Below are 21,481 nucleotides of genomic sequence, written 5' to 3'. Positions count from 1 at the left end.
CGATAGTATACAAGTGTTAATGAGGGTTCAACAATGTCGCTGTAATGGTGCAGCAACCAGACAGATGTTTTAAACGACAATTGACGATAATTCAGTCAAAAGCCAGTGATTATACACAGGTAGGGATGAGCGAACTCGAACTGTATAGTTCGGGTTCGTACCGAATTTTGGGGTGTCCGTGACACGGACCCGAACCCGGACATTTTCGTAAAAGTCCGGGTTCGGGTTCGGTGTTCGTCGCTTTCTTCGCGCTTTTGTGACGCTTTCTTGGCGCTTTTTGAAAGGCTGCAAAGCAGCCAATCAACAAGCGTCATACTACTTGCCCCAAGAGGCCATCACAGCCATGCCTACTATTGGCATGGCTGTGATTGGCCAGAGCACCATGTGACCCAGCCTCTATTTAAGCTGGAGTCACATAGCGCCGCCCGTCACTCTGCTCTGATTAGCGTAGGGAGAGGTTGCGGCTGCGACAGTAGGGCGAGATTAGGCAGATTAACTCCTCCAAAGGACTTGATTAACTGATCGATCTGCAGCTGTGGATCATTGAGCTGCTGATCCTCAATTGCTCACTGTTTTTAGGCTGCACAGACCGTTTGTCAGTCACATTTTTCTGGGGTGATCGGCGGCCATTTTGTGTCTTGTGGTGCGCCAGCACAAGCTGCGACCAAGTGCATTTAACCCTCAATGGTGTGGTTGTTTTTTGGCTAAAGCCTACATCAGGGTGAAGCTGTCACACCAAGTGCATTTAACCAGCAATAGTCTGTTCATTTTTTGGCCATATACTAAATCAGGGGCAAGTTGCGCCTGTCACCAAGTGCATTTAACCCTCAATGGTGTGGTTGTTTTTTGGCTAAAGCCTACATCAGGGTGAAGCTGTCACACCAAGTGCATTTAACCAGCAATAGTCTGTTCATTTTTTGGCCATATACTAAATCAGGGGCAAGCTGCGCCTGTCACCAAGTGCATTTAACCCTCAATGGTGTGGTTGTTTTTTGGCTAAAAAGCTGTCACACCAAGTGCATTTAACCAGCAATAGTCTGTTTATTTTTTGGCCATATCCCAGTCTAATTCTGTCACTAAATCCATACCGGTCACCCAGCGCCTAAATACTAGGCCTCAAATTTATATCCCGCTAAATCTGTCCTTAGTGCTGTAGCTGGGCGAGTTATTTAGTGTCCGTTCAAGCACATTTCTTGTTCTGGGTTGAAATACAATTCCCAATTTAGCAATTTCATAATTTAGTGGTTTCTGCTATATCAGAGCTATTTGAAATCTATCCCTAAAAGGGTATATAATTTTCAAGGTGCACATTGGGTCATTCAGAATAACTTCACACACACCCGCTACTGTGTATTTCCAAGTCTAATTCTGTCACTAAACCCATACCTGTCACCCAGCGCCTAAATACTAGGCCTCAAATTTATATCCAGCTAAATCTGTCCTTAGTGCTGTAGCTGGGCGAGTTATTTAGTGTCCGTTCAAGCACATTTCTTGTTCTGGGTTGAAATACAATTCCCAATTTAGCAATTTCATAATTTAGTGGTTTCTGCTATATCAGAGCTATTTGAAATCTATCCCTAAAAGGGTATATAATATTCAAGGTGCACATTGGGTCATTCAGAATAACTTCACACACACCCGCTACTGTGTATTTCCAAGTCTAATTCTGTCACTAAACCCATACCTGTCACCCAGCGCCTAAATACTAGGCCTCAAATTTATATCCAGCTAAATCTGTGCTTAGTGCTGTAGCTGGGCGAGTTATTTAGTGTCCGTTCAAGCACATTTCTTGTTCTGGGTTGAAATACAATTCCCAATTTAGCAATTTCATAATTTAGTGGTTTCTGCTATATCAGAGCTATTTGAAATCTATCCCTAAAAGGGTATATAATATTCAAGGTGCACATTGGGTCATTCAGAATAACTTCACACACACCCGCCACACCCGCTACTGTGTATTTCCAAGTCAAATTCTGTCACTAAACCCATACCTGTCACCCAGCGCCTAAATACTAGGCCTCAAATTTATATCCAGCTAAATCTGTCCCTAGTGCTGTAGCTGGGCGAGTTATTTAGTGTCCGTTCAAGCACATTTCTTGTTCTGGGTTGAAATACAATTCCCAATTTAGCAATTTCATAATTTAGTGGTTTCTGCTATATCAGAGCTATTTGAAATCTATCCCTAAAAGGGTATATAATATTCAAGGTGCACATTGGGTCATTCAGAATAACTTCACACACACCCGCTACTGTGTATTTCCAAGTCTAATTCTGTCACTAAACCCATACCTGTCACCCAGCGCCTAAATACTAGGCCTCAAATTCATATCCAGCTAAATCTGTCGTTAGTGCTGTAGCTGGGCGAGTTATTTAGTGTCCGTTCAAGCACATTTCTTGTTCTGGGTTGAAATACAATTCCCAATTTAGCAATTTCATAATTTAGTGGTTTCTGCTATATCAGAGCTATTTGAAATCTATCCCTAAAAGGGTATATAATATTCAAGGTGCACATAGGGTCATTCAGAATAACTTCACACACACGCTACTGTGCATTTCCAAGTCTAATTCTGTCACTAAATCCATACCGGTCACCCAGCGCCTAAATACTAGGCCTCAAACGCAGCCGCCTGTCTACAGCCAATGTGGACAAGCTGACGTTCATAAAAATGAACCAGGCATGGATCCCACAGGATCTGTCCGTCCCTTGTCCAGATTAGACATTAACTACCTCCCCTTAACCATATATTATTGGACTCCAGGGCACTTCCTCATTCAATCCTATTTTTATTTTCATTTTACCATTATATTGCGAGGCTACCCAAAGTTGAATGAACCTCTCCTCTGTCTGGGTGCCGGGGCCTAAATATATGCCAATGGACTGTTCCAATGTTGGGTGACGTGAAGCCTGATTCTCTGCTATGACATGCAGACTGATTCTCTGCTGACATGAAGCCAGATCCTCTGTTACGGGACCTCTCTCCTCTGCCTGTGTGCTGGGCCTAAATTTATGAAAATGGACTCTTACAGTGGTGGGTGACGTGAAGCCTGATTCTCTGCTATGATATGAAGACTGATTCTCTGCTGACATGAAGCCAGATTGTCTGTTACGGGACCTCTCTCCTCTGCCTGGGTGCTGGGCCTAAATATATGCCAATGGACTGTTGCAGTGGTGGCTGACGTGAAGCCTCATTCTCTGCTATGACATGCAGACTGATTCTCTGCTGACATGAAGCCAGATTGTCTGTTACGGGACCTCTCTCCTCTGCCTGGGTGCTGGGTAGTGTTGAGCGCGAATATTCGAAAAGCAAATTTTTTTCGCGAATATCGCAACTTCGCGATTTCGCGAATATTTCGAATATAGTGCTATATATTCGTAAAAACGAATATTCGTTTTTTGTTTTTTTCCCCCCCCCACAAAATTACAGTACACATATAATTGATTGTTTCCCAAAGGTCCAACAGCTCAGATCTTACTCACATTGCCTAGAAAGTGATTGAGGCGCGAATCTTCGTAAGGCGATTTTATTAGCGCACATGCGAATATCGGCACGTCCCAGAACAGAGGCAAAGGGCTTTGCATTCATACATTAGTGAATTGAGTTGCGAATCTTCGTAAGGCGATTTTATTAGCGCACATGCGAATATCGGCACGTCCCAGAACAGAGGCAAAGGGCTTTGCATTCATACATTAGTGAATTGAGTTGCGAATCTTCGTAAGGCGATTTTATTAGCGCACATGCGAATATCGGCACGTCCCAGAACAGAGGCAAAGGGCTTTGCATTCATACATTAGTGAATTGAGTTGCGAATCTTCGTAAGGCGATTTTATTAGCGCACATGCGAATATCGGCACGTCCCAGAACAGAGGCAAAGGGCTTTGCATTCATACATTAGTGAATTGAGTTGCGAATCTTCGTAAGGCGATTTTATTAGCGCACATGCGAATATCTACACTTGTCCCAGAACAGAGGCAAAGGGCTTTGCATTCATACATTAGTGATTGAATTGAGCTGCGAATCTTCGTAAGGCGATTTTATTAACGCAAATGCAAATATCTACACTTGTCCCCAGAACAGAGAGGCAAAGGCCTGTGCATTCATATAGTATAGCACCATATTCGCGAATACGTAGAACTTCGTAAAATTCGATTTACGAATATTCGTATTTTTTATTTTACTTTCCACCTTACAGATTACATTGATCTGTACTCTGTCAACTACTGTCATCACCCCCCACTGTATCTCGATTGATTCCCAAAAGTCTCACATTCCCTAGAAAGTGATTGAGTTGCGAATCTTCGTAAGGCGATTTTATTAGCGCACATGCGAATATCTACACTTGTCCCAGAACAGAGGCAAAGGGCTTTGCATTCATACATTAGTGATTGAATTGAGCTGCGAATCTTCGTAAGGCGATTTTATTAACGCAAATGCAAATATCTACACTTGTCCCCAGAACAGAGAGGCAAAGGCCTGTGCATTCATATAGTATAGCACCATATTCGCGAATACGTAGAACTTCGTAAAATTCGATTTACGAATATTCGTATTTTTTATTTTACTTTCCACCTTACAGATTACATTGATCTGTACTCTGTCAACTACTGTCATCACCCCCCACTGTATCTCGATTGATTCCCAAAAGTCTCACATTCCCTAGAAAGTGATTGAGGTGCGAATCTTCGTAAGGCGATTTTATTAGCGCACATGCGAATATCTACACTTGTCCCAGAACAGAGGCAAAGGGCATTGCATTCATACATTAGTGATTGAATTGAGTTGCGAATCTTCGTAAGGCGATTTCATTAGCGCACATGTGAATTTTGCATAGCATATGTATTATGCGATGCGAAAATTCGAATTATCGCATATGCGAAATAATAACGAATTTGAATAATCGCGAATATTTTACGAATATTCTTTCGAATATTCACAAAATTTCGCGAATTCGAATATGGGACATGCCGCTCAACACTAGTGCTGGGCCTAAATTTATGACAATGGACTGTTGCAGTGGTGGCTGACGTGAAGCCTCATTCTCTGCTATGACATGCAGACTGATTCTCTGCTGACATGAAGCCAGATTGTCTGTTACGGGACCTCTCTCCTCTGCCTGTGTGCTGGGCCTAAATATATGCCAATGGACTGTTGCAGTGGTGGCTGACGTGAAGCCTCATTCTCTGCTATGACATGCAGACTGATTCTCTGCTGACATGAAGCCAGATTGTCTGTTACGGGACCTCTCTCCTCTGCCTGTGTGCTGGGCCTAAATATATGCCAATGGACTGTTGCAGTGGTGGCTGACGTGAAGCCTCATTCTCTGCTATGACATGCAGACTAATTCTCTGCTGACATGAAGACAGATTCTCTGTTACGGGACCTCTCTCCTCTGCCTGGGTGCTGGGCCTAAATTTATGACAATGGACTGTTGCAGTGGTGGCTGACGTGAAGCCTCATTCTCTGCTATGACATGCAGACTGATTCTCTGCTGACATGAAGCCAGATTGTCTGTTACGGGACCTCTCTCCTCTGCCTGTGTGCTGGGCCTAAATATATGCCAATGGACTGTTGCAGTGGTGGCTGACGTGAAGCCTCATTCTCTGCTATGACATGCAGACTGATTCTCTGCTGACATGAAGCCAGATTGTCTGTTACGGGACCTCTCTCCTCTGCCTGTGTGCTGGGCCTAAATATATGCCAATGGACTGTTGCAGTGGTGGCTGACGTGAAGCCTCATTCTCTGCTATGACATGCAGACTAATTCTCTGCTGACATGAAGACAGATTCTCTGTTACGGGACCTCTCTCCTCTGCCTGGGTGCCGGGGCCTAAATATCTGAGAATGGACTGTTCCAGTGGTGGGTGACGGGAAGCCAGATTCTCTGCTATGGAACCTCTCTCCAATTGATTTTGGTTAATTTTTATTTATTTAATTTTTATTTTAATTCATTTCCCTATCCACATTTGTTTGCAGGGGATTTACCTACATGTTGCTGCCTTTTGCAGCCCTCTAGCTCTTTCCTGGGCTGTTTTACAGCCTTTTTAGTGCCGAAAAGTTCGGGTCCCCATTGACTTCAATGGGGTTCGGGTTCGGGACGAAGTTCGGATCGGGTTCGGATCCCGAACCCGAACATTTCCGGGATGTTCGGCCGAACTTCTCGAACCCGAACATCCAGGTGTTCGCTCAACTCTATACACAGGTAATCAAGCTGAATAAGAACCTCTGCAGGGAGAGACCAGGGAAGCAGTCCATGACCAGGCCAAAGTTCATACACGTTATATCAGTCCAAGAAGCGTGGTACCGAGGGATGAGACGTCAGAGAATATCCAGGGTCTGATCTGAGGTCATACACGGGATAAATTGTTCAGCCAAGATAAAGTATCCAGAAGGAGGTCACTAGAGAATGGTCAAGGAAAGCAGAGGTCATACACAGGTAAGCTGGAGAGAAACGATCACCAACATACACCCGGATTGTCAGAACAACAGTGGGCACTGACCAGCCAGGGAGATCACCCTTTAAGTACCTGCTAGCCAATCACAGAGTGCCAGGTGTCAATTCCTCATAGGTCACATGATGATCCTAATCCCTAACACTTGTGTGGCCAATCCCCTAATCTACTATGAATTTGTGCACATGTGCTTTTGCTGCCAGCGGCCGACGTAGCACATAAGATGCGCATACGCTCGGCCACGTATCCCTTTGCGAACCAACGCTGGCACGGAACCCGCAGGCGATACCGGAGACAGGACCGGCCGCGGCGTATTACCACCAGCCCGGCCAATCTGCCTCCAGGGCCCCGACAGTCTTCCCCTCCGGTGTCCCTCCGTTCGCAAAGGAATCTGAGCCGCAGACGCATGTGTGACCCCCTGGCCTCTACCCACAGGCCGAACCCCACAAGGACCCCTGGAGGCCCCAGTGGACCGCGGAACCACAATGTCGCACTACGCAATGACAAAGTGTAAGGGATGGAAACTTTTTTATAAGAGACCTGATTGTGAGGAGTTCGAGCCGAGTTGCCTTACAAAAATTGCTGAATCTTTTTGGCCCTAAGCGGTGTAAGTGGCTCACCCTAAGAAGGTGTAACTTAAACAAAGAAGTGATTAAGTTACTCCTGTGGGGGTAACAAGCTCATCGTTGTAACAGTCTTGACAGGCAACAGGCTCAGTGGTTAGTCTCCCAATGAGAGCAAAGGATTACTTATAGGCAACAGGATTACTTTGGTACACCATCTTTTTAAAGGGGTCATCTCACCCCTTTGCAATTTTCAAACTAGCACCTAGATCTGAATACATTCGTAATTGCATATACTTGAAAATGTATAATAGCTACTTAGTTATTCAATGAAATCTATCTGTATAGCTCCACCTGCTGTTTCCTCTTTTTCTAAATTTTCTGTCCTGCTCACTGAGTTGGAAGCACATGCTCAGTTCCATCCTTCAACTGCCACCAGCTGCAGCAGAAAGGACACCCCCCCTATTCTGTCAGCCTTATATAAATCTAGCAGAGAAATGAATGGGGAGACCTCTGAATCCATGTGAGGCACAGGGCTGGTTCTAGCTTTGTTAGAAAGCGGTTGTCATGTACTAGATTATGTATGATTTTTACATTAGTCATGGGATAACTCCTATATATGGCAACAAATATATTACTGTCCCTTTAACCCCTTAAGGACGTAGGGCGTACCGGTACGCCCTATTTCCCGAGTCCTTAAGGACTCAGGGCGTACCGGTACGTCCTAACTTCAAATAGATATTCCAGCGCCGCGGGGGTTAATCGCAATGGGATGCCGGCTGAAATCATTCAGCCAGCATCCTGTCACAACGCCAGGGGGGTCATGTGAACCCCCCCCCCCCCCCCCCGTATTGCCGATCGCCGCAAACCGTAGGTCAATTCAGACCTGCGGTTTGCTGCGCTTTCTGCAGTTTCTGATCCCCGCGGTCCCTGACCGCGGGGATCAGAAACTTTAAAATGCTCAAAATGCCGATTTTGCAACCCCCCTGCACCCCTGCATGATTTAATACCGGCGGGTGGTGCAGGGGGGGGTTGCGGGCGATCCCCCGCCCGCCTCCTCTTGAAAATTCGTTGGCGTCTAGTGATTATACCAGGGTGTCAGCACATTGCTGACACCCTGATATAAACGGCTGACATCTGTGCATATGTCAGCCGTTTAACCCTTTCCATACCGCGGTCCGTAAAAGGTTAACTGTCAGGGAGCTCCCTCCCTCTCCCATCGGGGGCTGCTGTGCCTTTGCAGCCCCCCGATGGAGAGGGAGAGAGCCCCCCGCCAGCCCCGTCCTCACCCTTCCCTGTCTGCGAAGTTGTGGCAGACGGGGAAGGTTCCCATGGCAACAGGATGCCTTCTCAGGCGTCCTGCTGTCCATGGTGCTGAACGGATCTATGCTAAAGGCATAGATCTGTTCAGACAAAGTGTAAAGTAAAATACAGTACAGTACCCTATATAAAGTACTGTACTGTATTATACAGACATCAGACCCACTGGATCTTCAAGAACCAAGTGGGTCTGGATCAAAAAAAATAAAAAAAAATGTGAAAAAAGTTAAGATAAAAAAAAAACACATTTATCACCGAATAAAAAATAAATAAAAAAAATACACTACACATATTATGTATCGCCGCGTACCCAAGATAATCGCTGAAAAACTATAAAAACTTTGGCTCTTAGACTATGGAAACACTAAAACATGATTTTTTTTGTTTCAAAAATGAAATCATTGTGTAAAACTTACATAAATAAAAATAAAGTATACATATTAGGTATCTCCGCGTCCGTATCGACCGTCTCTATAAAAATATCACATGACCTAACCCCTCAGGTGACCACCGTAAAAAAAAAAAAAAAAAAAAAAAGGTGTAAAGAAAAACATTTTTTTGTCCTCTTACGTCACTAAAAGTGTAATAGCAAGCGATAAAAAAGTCATATGCACCCCAAAATAGTGCCAATCAAACCGCCATCTCATCCCGCAAAAAATGAGACCCTACTTAAGATAATCGCCCAAAAACTGAAAAAACTATGGCTCTTAGACTATGGAGACACTAAAACATTTTGGGGGTTTTAAAAATGAAGTCATTGTATAAAACTGACATAAATAAAAAAAATTGTATACATATTAGGTATCACCGCGTCCGTGACAACCTGCTCTATAAAATTACCACATGATCTAAACTGTCAGATGAATGTTGTAAATAACAAAAAAGTGCCAAAAAAGCTATTTCTTGTTACCTTGCCGCACAAAAAGTGTAATATAGAGCAACCGAAAATCATATGTACCCTAAACTAGTACCAACAAAACTGCCACCGTATCCCGTAGTTTCTAAAATGGGGTCACTTTTTTGGAGTTTCTACTCTAGGGGTGCATCAGGGGGGCTTCAAATGGGACATGGTATCAAAAAACCAGTCCAGCAAAATCTGGCTTTCAAAAACCATACGGCACACCTTTCACTCTACGCCCCGCTGTGTGCCCGTACAGTAGTTTACGGCCACATATGGGGTGTTTCTGTAAACGGCAGAGTCAGGGCAATAAAGATACAGTTTTGTTTGGCTGTTAACTCTTGCTTTGTTAGTGGGAAAAAATGGGTTAAAATGGAAAATTAGGCAAAAAAATTAAATTCTCAAATTTCATCCCCATTTGCCAATAACTCTTGTGCAACACCTACAGGGTTAACAAAGTTTGTAAAATCAGTTTTGAATACCTTGAGGGGTGTAGTTTATAGAATGGGGTCATTTTGGGGCGGTTTCTATTATGTAAGCCTCGCAAAGTGACTTCAGACCTGTAGTGGTCCCTAAAAATTGGGTTTTTGTAAATTTCTGAAAAATTTCAAGATTTGCTTCTAAACTTCTAAGCCTTGTAACATCAACAAAAAATAAAATATCATTCCCAAAATAATTCAAACATGAAGTAGACATATGGGGAATGTAAAGTCATCACAATTTTTGGGGGTATTACTATGTATTACAGAAGTAGAGAAACTGAAACTTAGAAATTTGCTAATTTTTCAAAATTTTAGGTAAATTTGGTATTTTTTATGCAAAAAAAATTTTTTTTTTTACTTCATTTTACCAGTGTCATGAAGTACAATATGTGACGAAAAATCTCAGAATGGCCTGGATAAGTCAAAGTGTTTTAAAGTTATGAGCACTTAAAGTGACACTGGTCAGATTTGCCTTTTTAAATATGCAGGCTGACCGGGGTGGTGTTTCCCGCTCCATCCTGTCATTAGACGCTGAGAAGGTGTTTGACAGGGTGGAGTGGGAATATCTCTGGAAAGTAATGTATAGGATGAATATGGGCAAATACTTTATTAAATGGGTTCAGATCCTATACAATCACCCTAAAGCCAAAATTAATATCAATGGAGTATGGTCGGACAAAATAGAGCTGCATAGAGGAACAAGACAGGGATGTCCCCTTTCTCCTTTATTGTTTACTTTATTTATACAACCATTGGCAGCTAAAATTAGATCGGAGGAAGGGATTCCTGGCTTTGGTATGAAGGGGGTCTCTGATAAGATAAGTATGTATGCAGATGACATTCTGATCTTCTTGGAGAACTCAATGCCGCAGTTGCCTTACCTTATGGAATTAATAATCAAGTTCAGTCATATTTCGGGATACAAAGTTAATTGGGCAAAGTCAGTATTGCTACCACTCGACCAGGAAAGCCCACCGAATCCCCTAGGAATTAGGGTATTAAAAACGACGGAATCTATGGAATATCTGGGTATAAAGTTAGGTGCTAGTATGTTACATTTTGTGAGATTGCAAAAGCAAGAACGGCGTCTGGCCGAAGTTATCAATGGGACAGGTGGACAGAATTGCATTAATAAAAATGGTTTTGCTTCTCCAGATTTTGTATATTTTGGAGGCATGTCCAGTTTGGATAGAGGATTGTTTCTTTAACAATCTGGAACGACTGCTGAACGACTTAATCTGGGGAGGAAAATTTTTAAAACTCAAACAAAAATATCTCTGGTTAGCGGAAGAGGATGGAGGACTATCGGTCCCTTTTTTCCAGGGATATTACTTAGCCTCCCAAGTTCAGTGGATAAAGTCCGGAGGAAATAATATAAAAGAATTCTTGGAACGGGTTTTAATGGCCCAAAATATGGTATATTTAGCATATTGGAGACAGGATTCATCAGAAATAAAGGGAAAAAATGCCCAATATGTCGAATGGTGGACTTGTCTTGGGGAAAGATAAAAAGAGTTTTGGGAATTTCTAACACTTAAATTTCTCACCTTTGTGGTGTAACAGTAAGATTGTAGAATTCCAACTAATCACAGACTATAAATATTGGGAAAATCATTGTATTAGTTATGTATCACAGTTAGTAAAGAATGGGACAATAAGAGCACTAAAAGGATTATGCCCTGGAATAAATATAGATTTAATAAACCAATATCGGTACCACCAACTAAAACATGCATTTGAAGCCACACAAAATAGGGAATATTTTACCACAACAAAACACGAATTCACAGATTTTTGTTACCAACACATGACAACAAGGGTGACGATTTCTCAGGTGTATAGGATAATAAGGAAGGGACTGGGGAAAACACTAAAGTTTAATAGTGAGGAAAAATCGGTAAAGGATATAGGATCAAACACAATAGAATGGGGGAAGATATATAAAAACATAAAAAGACAATGATATCGAGCAATTTTAGGATTATTTATTTTAACATCATCCAGAGAGTATACCTGATCCAATATTGCTGAGTAAGATCTATAAAGAACGAGAATCAAAATGTTGGAAATGTGGAGAAGAGTCTGCCGATTATGTCCATATGATATGGACCTGTCCAAGTATGCAATCTTACTGGCGAGAGGTGTTCTCTAAGTGCAGGGTCCCTAATATCCCTTCCACTTAAACCGGAGGTGGCCGTTCTAGGCTGCCTTCCATCACTAATTAGGGAGAAGGGGAAAAAAAAGGGTCTGGACAAGAGGCATTATGGCGACAAGAGTCATCATTGCAAGAGAGTGGGAATCAAAAAGAGCACCCAGCATTAGAGAATGGAAAAGCCTACTGGCAAGGATTGAGAGATATGAGGAATATGCGGTAGGAGCTGAATGAGCGCCACCGCCGTATGGGGGGAGGGGGAGAGAGATTGGAGCAACCATTGATGATGCCCACCGAAACGACCATCATGGGGGGCGGGATTCGGGTGATAAGTCTGGATAGACAGTGGGAGATCCGAGTGAAATGCAACTTGGGAACAAACAGGGAATTTGTGAATTTCTTTAATAATAGCGTGGACTATGTATTAGATCTGTATGGTATTGTCTGTTCAATTTGATATATAATTTGCTCTATCTGCCATGTTGGCAGACTGTGCATTGACGTACTCGGACTCGGCACTGTCAAATTTATTTTTAGCTTTGTGTTACAGGGAAAAAATGTAATAAATAAATGTAATTAAAAAAAATGTATTTTGCCCAAAATGGGTGTTTTTTTTAATACCAGAATAGCACAGCAGTATCTAAAGCGTGTATCTCACACGTACAGTTGCAGACAAGGACGCAAATTAAGTATTTTGCCCAAAATAGGTGTTTTTTGAATAACAGAATATGACAGCAATATATAATTTCACACCTACAGATGCAGCAAGGGCTGTAAAATAGAGTATTTTGCCCCCCAAAAATGTTTTTAACACCTAGCTAATTATTGCTGTATTTCGAGCTTAAATTGCACACTGACAAATGCTGCAAAGGCACCAGATGTAGGATATTGCCAAAAATTTGTGTTTTTTTTAAGCCAGATTATTATTGCAGTATTTCAAGCTTGGATTTTAATGTCACAAAAGCACATATGCTGTGCTGGTGCACTGAGCTTGCATAAAATGGCCGCCGCCGCCCACCTAACTAACAGACGGATAAAAGTTATTTTTCTCTGTCACTGGACTCAGGGCAGGGTAAAAAGATTGTGCACTGCACCCACAAAACTAAATCTAGGTAGATCACTGAGTTAACAAGCACTTCTGCTCCCTCACAGTAGCAGCATCCTCTCCCTACACTAGTAACAACAGAGTGACGTGCAGCGCTACGTGACTCCAGCTTATATAGAGGCTGGGTCACATGATGCACTGGCCAATTACAGCAATGCCATTAGTAGGCATGGCTCTGATGGCTTTTAAGGGCACAGAGTTAAAAGCTTGTTGATTGGCTGCTCTGCAGCCTTTCAAAAAGCGGCATAAAATAGCCGAACACCGAACCCGAACTTTTACTGGAATATTCGGGTTTGGGTCCGGGGTCCAAAAATTATAAAGTTTGGTACGAACCCGAACTTTAGAGTTAGGGTTCGCTCAACCCTAATCTCAGTCTCAGTTACATGGCGTTAACACTCAGGTTTTGCTTTCCGCAAAGTGGCAGCAATGTAGATAGCCTTTCCTGCACTTATCACCATGGATATATTAACTACAGCCACCCTAATAACCACTGTCACCACATCCTCTCCAGTTTCCAGCCTCAAGGCCTCTCCTGCGGGCCGGCACGCTTACAGAAACTACACTGAGGATTTAGCCGATGTGCATTTCTTTGATGTGAAAATACCCCTAAGAATGTTTAAATGCATAGCACCTTAAAGGGGTTCTCCTGGAAAACAAAAATAATTAAAGAGCATCTTTCATGCGTCCAGACATTATAAACATATCAGGATATGTAGGGCATAGCGCAGGGATCTAACTGCACTTACTATTTTTTCTGGCCACCGGTCCCTTCGCCCACTGTGCCCCTGTTGAATTCTCCTGCATGGTATGCTAATTTTAGCATCGGTACAGGGAGGAGGAGACTGCCCTGTTTCTCAATGGGCGTCTTCTTCTCCCTGGCTGTAGCGCGGTCCAATCACAAAGGAGAGCGTCACAGCCAGGGAGAAGGTGAGTTTTTTTTTTCTCCCTGACTGTGACGCTCCACTGCGATTGGACAGCGCTACAGCCAGGGATAAGGAGACGTCCTCTTTAAATATACAGTTGTGGCCAAAAGTTTTGAGAATTACATAAATATTGGAAATTGGAAAAGTTGCTGCTTAAGTTTTTATAATAGCAATTTGCATATACTCCAGAATGTTATGAAGAGTGATCAGATGAATTGCATAGTCCTTCTTTGCCATGAAAATTAACTTAATCCCCAAAAAAACTTTCAACTGCATTTCATTGCTGTCATTAAAGGACCTGCTGAGATCATTTTAGTAATCGTCTTGTTAACTCAGGTGAGAATGTTGACGAGCACAAGGCTGGAGATCATTATGTCAGGCTGATTGGGTTAAAATGGCAGACTTGACCTGTTAAAAGGAGGGTGATGCTCGAAATCATTGTTCTTCCATTGTTAACCATGGTGACCTGCAAAAAAACGTGAGCAGCCATCAATGCGTTGCATAAAAATGGCTTCACAGGCAAGGATATTGTGGCTACTAAGATTGCACCTCAATCAACAATTTATAGGATCATCAAGAACTTTAAGGAAAGAGGTTAAATTCTTGTTAAGAAGGCTTCAGGGCGTCCAAGAAAGTCCAGCAAGTGCCAGGATCGTCTCCTAAAGAGGATTCAGCTGCGGGATCGGAGTGCCACCAGTGCAGAGCTTGCTCAGGAATGGCAGCAGGCAGGTGTGAGTGCATCTGCATGCACAGTGAGGCAAAGACTTTTGGAAGATGGCCTGGTGTCAAGAAGGGCAGCAAAGAAGCCACTTCTCTCAAAAAAAAACATCAGGGACAGATTGATCTTCTGCAGAAAATATGGTGAATGGACTGCTGAGGACTGGGGCAAAGTCATAGTCTCCGATGAAGCCTCTTTCCGATTGTTTGGGGCATCAGGAAAAAGGCTTGTCCGGAGAAGAAAAGGTGAGCGCTACCATCAGTCCTGTGTCATGCCAACAGTAAAGCATCCTGAGATCAGTCATATGTGGGGTTGCTTCTCATCCAAGGGAGTGGGCTCACTCACAATTTTGCCCCAAAACACAGCCATGAATAAAGAATGGTACCAAAACACCCTCCAATAGCAACTTCTTCCAACAATCCAACAACAGTTTGGTGAAGAACAATGCATTTTCCAGCACGATGGAGCACCATGCCATAAGGCAAAAGTGATAACTAAGTGGCTCGGGGTCCAAAACGTTGACATATTAGGTCCATGGCCTGGAAACTTCCCAGATCTTAATCCTATTGAGAACTTGTGGTCAATCCTCAAGAGGCGGGTGGACAAACAAAAACCCACTAATTCTGACAAACTCCAAGAAGTGATTATGAAAGAATGGGTTGCTATCAGTCAGGAATTGGCCCAGAAGTTAATTGAGAGCATGCCCAGTCGAATTGCAAAGGTCCTGAAAAAGAAGGGCCAACACTGCAAATACTGACTCTTTGCATAAATGTCATGTAATTGTCGATAAAATGTTGGTACTTGCATCCCTGGATCCGATGAAAGCTGTAATGGCACCGGACCGGGTGTGCTTGGCATGCATGCTGTACCTGCGCTCCCTGGACTTTGTGTGGCTGTCATGGCCCATAAAAGGTAGGAACTAGTGTTAGGGACCACTCATTAAGGCGACCTTGACGTCGTGAGTGGCTTATTACGCTTTGGCCAAAATGTACACCAATGCCTTATTCAACATCCAGCATAAAGGCAGGGCAGAGTGCTGGTTGCAGAGTGCGATTGCATTTTGTGTTTTTGCGTTTGTATCTGTATTTCTGATAGGGGTTGTGCGGGCTGAATCTCCCAAATTGTCGATAAAAGCCTTTGAAACGTATGAAGTGCGTGTAATTATATTTTACTACATCACAGAAACAACTGAAACAAAGATCTAAAAGCAGTTTAGCAGCAAACTTTGTGAAAACTAATATTTGTGTCATTCTCAAAACTTTTTGCCACGACTGTACAGTGAAGAGAAGGCAGCGCTCGTACGAGTGCTTCAGTCTCTTCAAACAGCTGATCGGCAGGGGATAGGTCATCAATATAAAAAAGCAGACAGCCCCTTTAACCATTCCATCCACTTTAAACAGTTAGGAGTATCTAGTTACAGATGTATTAATAACTGCTTATGAGGAACATAATCAAGGGTATAATCATAGGGAGGGCAAAGTTAGCAGTCACACACAGGTACCAGGGTCTAAGGGTAACTAAAGGCTACTCTGCTACATAAGAAGACACCAGTGCTATAAATTACCATGGTAGGTGGTCGCAAAGGGAGCTTCAGGTTCTGCATCTGATCACAAATGAATATAAATTCACTTTTTTCTCTGTTCTTCGAGAAAGTTGAGTTATAGCTTTTCCATTACAGAAATAAGATATACTCATCTTGAGCTTACTGGTCACAGGTACAACGCTGGAGCCAAGAAAGGTGATTAAAACACTGGACACCAGGTCTAAAATAGTAACCCCTCCATTACCCTAGACCACCAGAGATGCTGTAATTAACCCCGGGATCAGGGGTGGACACGGACAGCAGAGGGCCCCTGTGCAAAGAATGTGCCTGGGCCCCTCCACCCCCCATGCCAAATTCTTAACCTAACCTATTCCCTCCTAATATTACATACAGTAATAAAAAACATACAAGGTAAGGCTACTTTCACACCCGCAGCACTACGATCTGTCCGGACACAAACCACAGCATGCAGCGGTTTGTTCCGCTGATTCTCTGCATTTTTGCCAGATGGTGGTCGGATCTCTACCGTACTCCATTATAGTTATTGGGGCCGGCGGTCATTCCATCTGCATCCAGCAGTGCCGGATCCAGTGAATTCCAGCAGGCTGTTCTCAGCTGGAACAGCCTGCCAGAATCACTAACGCAGATGTGAAAGTAGACTAATACAGCGCCACATACCTTGTACATCCAGTGACGTCTTCTTAGATCTTCTGTTTCCTCATCTTCTCCTTTCAGACCAGACCACCATGATGATTCCTTTCAGCCATCTCTTCTCTCTGCAGAGTTTGACAGACAGACATCTTAGTTTCCTACTTTTCCAACATCCTCCAACCTTCTGAACACCTCATCCTGTGCCTGCTGTGCTACCCAATACTATACTGCAGAAACAGATAAACCCCCTGAAAATACTAGTACCAGATAGTGCACCTTCAATAATTATTGGCACACAGTGCCCTAAAAAATAACTGCGCCCAGCAAATAGTGTCCCTGACACTAATAAACATAATGTCCCCCCAAAAATAATTATACAAAAAAATGCTTTGTTGTGTGGCAGTAAAAATACTTCCTCTTAGTGCCCCTAGTAGAGCCAATGTCCCTATAGTGCCCTCCTAATGTGTGCCAATGCCCCCTTCTGTGTGCCCCCCCAAAAAAACTCTTAGTGCCCCAGTTGAGCTAATGTCCCCATAGTGCCCCATCATTTTGCACCAGTAAAAAATACTCCTATATAGTGCCCCCAGTAGAAGCCCCAATAGTGCTCTTCCCCCGTTCCATGGTGCCTGACATAATGTGCCAGTATAAAATGCCCCTATAGAGTGCCCCAAGTAGATGCCCTGATAATGTTCCTCTCCCCCCTTCCCCATAGTGCCCATATAATGTATGCCAGTATAAAATGCCACTATGGTACTCATCCCCACCCCCATATTGCACATATAGTTTGTGCCAGTATAAAATTCATCTATATAATGCCCCCATAGTGCTCCTCTCCCTCAATTATCCATAGTGCCCCCATATGTGACAGTATATAATGCCAATATATAGGGCCCCGAGTAGATGCCCTCATCTGGCTCCTCTCCCCCCCATAGTGCCATGATAATTCTAATATATAGGGCTCCCAGTAGATGCCCCCATAGAGCTCCTCTCCCCCATGTGTGCCAGTAAATAATGCCCCCTAGTAGATGCCCCATAGTGCTCCTCCATCCCATGTGTGCCAGTAAATAATTCCCCCTAGTAGATGCCTCCATAGTGCTCCCTCCCATCTGTGCCAGTAAATAATGCCCCCTAGTAGATGCCGCCATAGTGCTCCCCTCCCCCCATGTGTGCCAGTATAAAGCCCCCTAGTAGATGCCCCCATAGTGCTCCTCTCCCACCTTCCCCATTCTGGGAAACAGCATAGTGTTAAAAAAATGAAAATAACTCACATACTTACCTCCATGGCACTCCGGCCTGTGTCCCACGCTGCACGGCTCAGGCAGCGCAAAGACGTAATTGCGCTGCCTGCATTGGCCTCTGATAGGCTGCAGGCACTAGGCCTGCAGCCCTATCATAGAAAAATAGAAACATAGAGTGTATCGGCAGATAAGAACCATATGGCCCATCTAGTCTGCCCAATATACTGAATACTATGAATAGCCCCTGGACCTATATTATATGAAGGATGGCCTTATGCCTATCCCATGCATGCTTAAACTCCTTCACTGTATTTGCAGCTACCACTTCTGCAGGAAGGCTATTCCATGCATCCACTACTCTCTCAGTAAAGTAATACTTCCTGATATTACTTTTAAACCTTTGCCCCTCTAATTTAAAATGATGTCCTTTTGTAGCAGTTATTCTTCTATAAATATTCTCTCCTCTTTTACCTTGTTGATTCTCTTTATGTATTTAAAGGTTTCTATCATATCCCCTCTGTCTCATCTTTCTTCCAAGTTATACATGTTAAGGTCCTTTAATCTTTCCTGGTAAGTTTTATCCTGCAATCCATGTACTAGTTTAGTAGCTCTTCTCTGAACTCTCTCCAAAATATTAATATCCTTCTGGAGATATGGTCTCCAGTACTGAGCACAATACTCCAAATGAGGTCTCACTAGTGCTCTGGAGAGCGGCATACATCTCCCTCTTTCTACTTGTAATGCCTCTCCCTATACACCCAAGCATTCTGCTAGCATTTCCTGCTGCTCTATGACATTGTCTGCCTACCTTTAAGTCTTCTGAAATAATGACCCCTAAATCCCTTTCCTCAGATATTGAGGTTAGGACTGTATCACTGATTTTATATTCTGCGCTTGGGTTTTTACACCCCAGGTGCATTATCTTGCACTTATCAACATTACATTTTATTTTGCCACAAACGGAAAGCCAAAATGCGAGTGTGAAAGTAGCCTAAGAGCAGCGGCAGTTACAAATTTTCCCATTTAAACAAATGGCTGAAATTTGATTGGCCATTGTAGACTCCACCCACTTTTTATAAATTTTAACCCCAGTCACCCACGGTGCCAAGTTTGGGTATTCTGGCTTAAATACTCTGAGAATGGCAGCAATTTAAATTTTCTCATTGAAGTCAACAGGGAAGGTAGGATCACTTATTAAAGCACATGCAACTTAGCTCACTATAGGTCGAAGAAGTGTTGAAAGTTTGGCGTTTGTAACCCCAAAACTGTAGGAGGAGTGATTGTATAGAAAAAGGGGGGGCGGAGAATAATAATAAAATGAAATAATAAGTTAAAACAATCGAATAACAGTATATTACAGAAGAACAGGATGTTACAGAATAACAGGATGTTACAGGAGAACAGGATGTTACAGAATAACAGGATGTTACAGGAGAACAGGATGTTACAGAATAACAGGATGTTACAGGAGAACAGGATGTTACAGAATAACAGGATGTTACAGAAGAACAGGATGTTACAGAATAACAGGATGTTACAGGAGAACAGGATGTTACAGAATAACAGGATGTTACAGAAGAACAGGATGTAACCGGAGAACAGGATGTTACAGAAAAACAGGATGTTACAGGCTTTTTCAAGCAACATAATTATTAATCCCTTCAATGTTCCAGGATACTACCTTTAACCTTACTACTACTCTAGACAACCAGGAATTAAGGTGTAGCTTATAATGCAAGAAGGCAGTTGATATTTCCTGGGGTAAGGGTACTTGGAGGAAGTGAGAGGGGTGGAGTCAAGAAGAAGCAGATTCAGTGCATAGTCAGAAGGGGCAGCATGGAAGAAGATAACAGTGCAGAGCCTACAGAGGCAATCAGAGCCGAAGTAGATTGAGGGAATGGAGGACCAGTGGTAAGGCAATGGCATGGCAGCCTTACAATCTTTTAGTTTGAAGTAGTGGACCCTGTGAGACATTGGCCTCAACCCTGGACCAGAACCTTGGAGAACCAGCAAGGTAAATAGTGTGATGCAACAACAGGCTGAAAAAGTCAACCAGAAAAAGCATATAGTGTTCTGAGACTGTACTGACACTCCATTCCTACATGTGGTTGTTCAATTGTATTGGGGGGCATCAAAAAATTTTAGATTAGGTCAAGGCAATACCCAGAGATATAGCCAGTGCTAAAATTGTTCAGAGACGGTGTTGCTGTTTGGATTAGGGGACTGTGTTGTTGTTGGGTTACCCCTTTCCTTAAAGGATAACTGTCATATTTTTATTTTATTTGCTAGTTTATTAGAGCTAGTTATGTATACCTGAGTTAGTCTGTCAATGATTGTCAAAAGATCTGTAATTACCTTATAATAACAGCTTTCACTAATGTCCTCTGTCCCTTTCCACTACTCCCTTAATAGACCATTGCTGTGGCTCATCTGTCTCCAGCTAGGAAGACGGAGGGGCGGTCCTTCACACTGCATGCCTGCATTAGGTTTCAGAGTGAGGAGGCGTGTCTCTCAGTAATCCAATCTGATTGGCTGGCAGGAAGCTGCTGGCTAATGCAAGTTTGGATGTGACCTGAGGGCATGCAGTTTGGGCTTTTAGAAAAACAATAATCATGTTTTAGTGTGTCCATAGTCTGAGAGTCATATTCTTTTTTAACTTTTTGGGCAATTGTCTTATGTAGGGGCTCATTTTTTGCGGGATGAGGTGCCGATTTGATTGGTACCATTTTGACGTATATATGACTTTTTTGATCACTTTTATTACCTTTTTTGGGAAGTAAGATGGGCAAAATTTCAATGGAACAGATGGTTTTATCGTTACCATTGTGCAACAAGACAGCTTTCAAACTTGTTTTTCTAGAGTCTATGAATAGCCTCCATTCATCTCGCTTTGCATGTAATGAGTCTATCTCACATGTTAGTTCCACCTTTAAAGTTGCATTATTGAAATAAATGAACTTTGCACGATATTCTAATTTTTTGAGTTTCACCTGTACTTACTGCTGACATCAGCCTAAGTGCGTCTGGACAGGTCTTCTTGACATGTCCATTGAAATATTTCTAATATAATGCATTCATATTTTAACTGAATAGGCTTTGCATGTATAACTTAAAATCTAGACGTGTCAGGCAAATTCCGAGTTCATATTTGGAATCAGCGCGCTCATTTTAGTATAAATCACATGTTAATAGTAAGGGCTGAGCACTCACCACTTGGACAATAGAAACAAAACACTTCAAAGTAAAGAGGTAGCTAGGTAATTTAATAGTTAAAAAAGCACAATCTGTGCAAAAAAATAAAAAATAAACTATACATGCACACGATGCATCAGAATAAATGCAATAAAAAAATAAATGGGGGTTACTTCATCATGTGATTTTGTAAAAAGCAGGAAAAGGAAAAAAAATTGGAAATGATTTTCCTGTATTTGCATAAGAAC

This window comes from Bufo gargarizans, chromosome 5, assembly GCF_014858855.1.
Source record: "Bufo gargarizans isolate SCDJY-AF-19 chromosome 5, ASM1485885v1, whole genome shotgun sequence".
Lineage (NCBI taxonomy): Eukaryota > Metazoa > Chordata > Amphibia > Anura > Bufonidae > Bufo > Bufo gargarizans.
Note: the sequence above shows the minus strand (reverse complement) of the source record.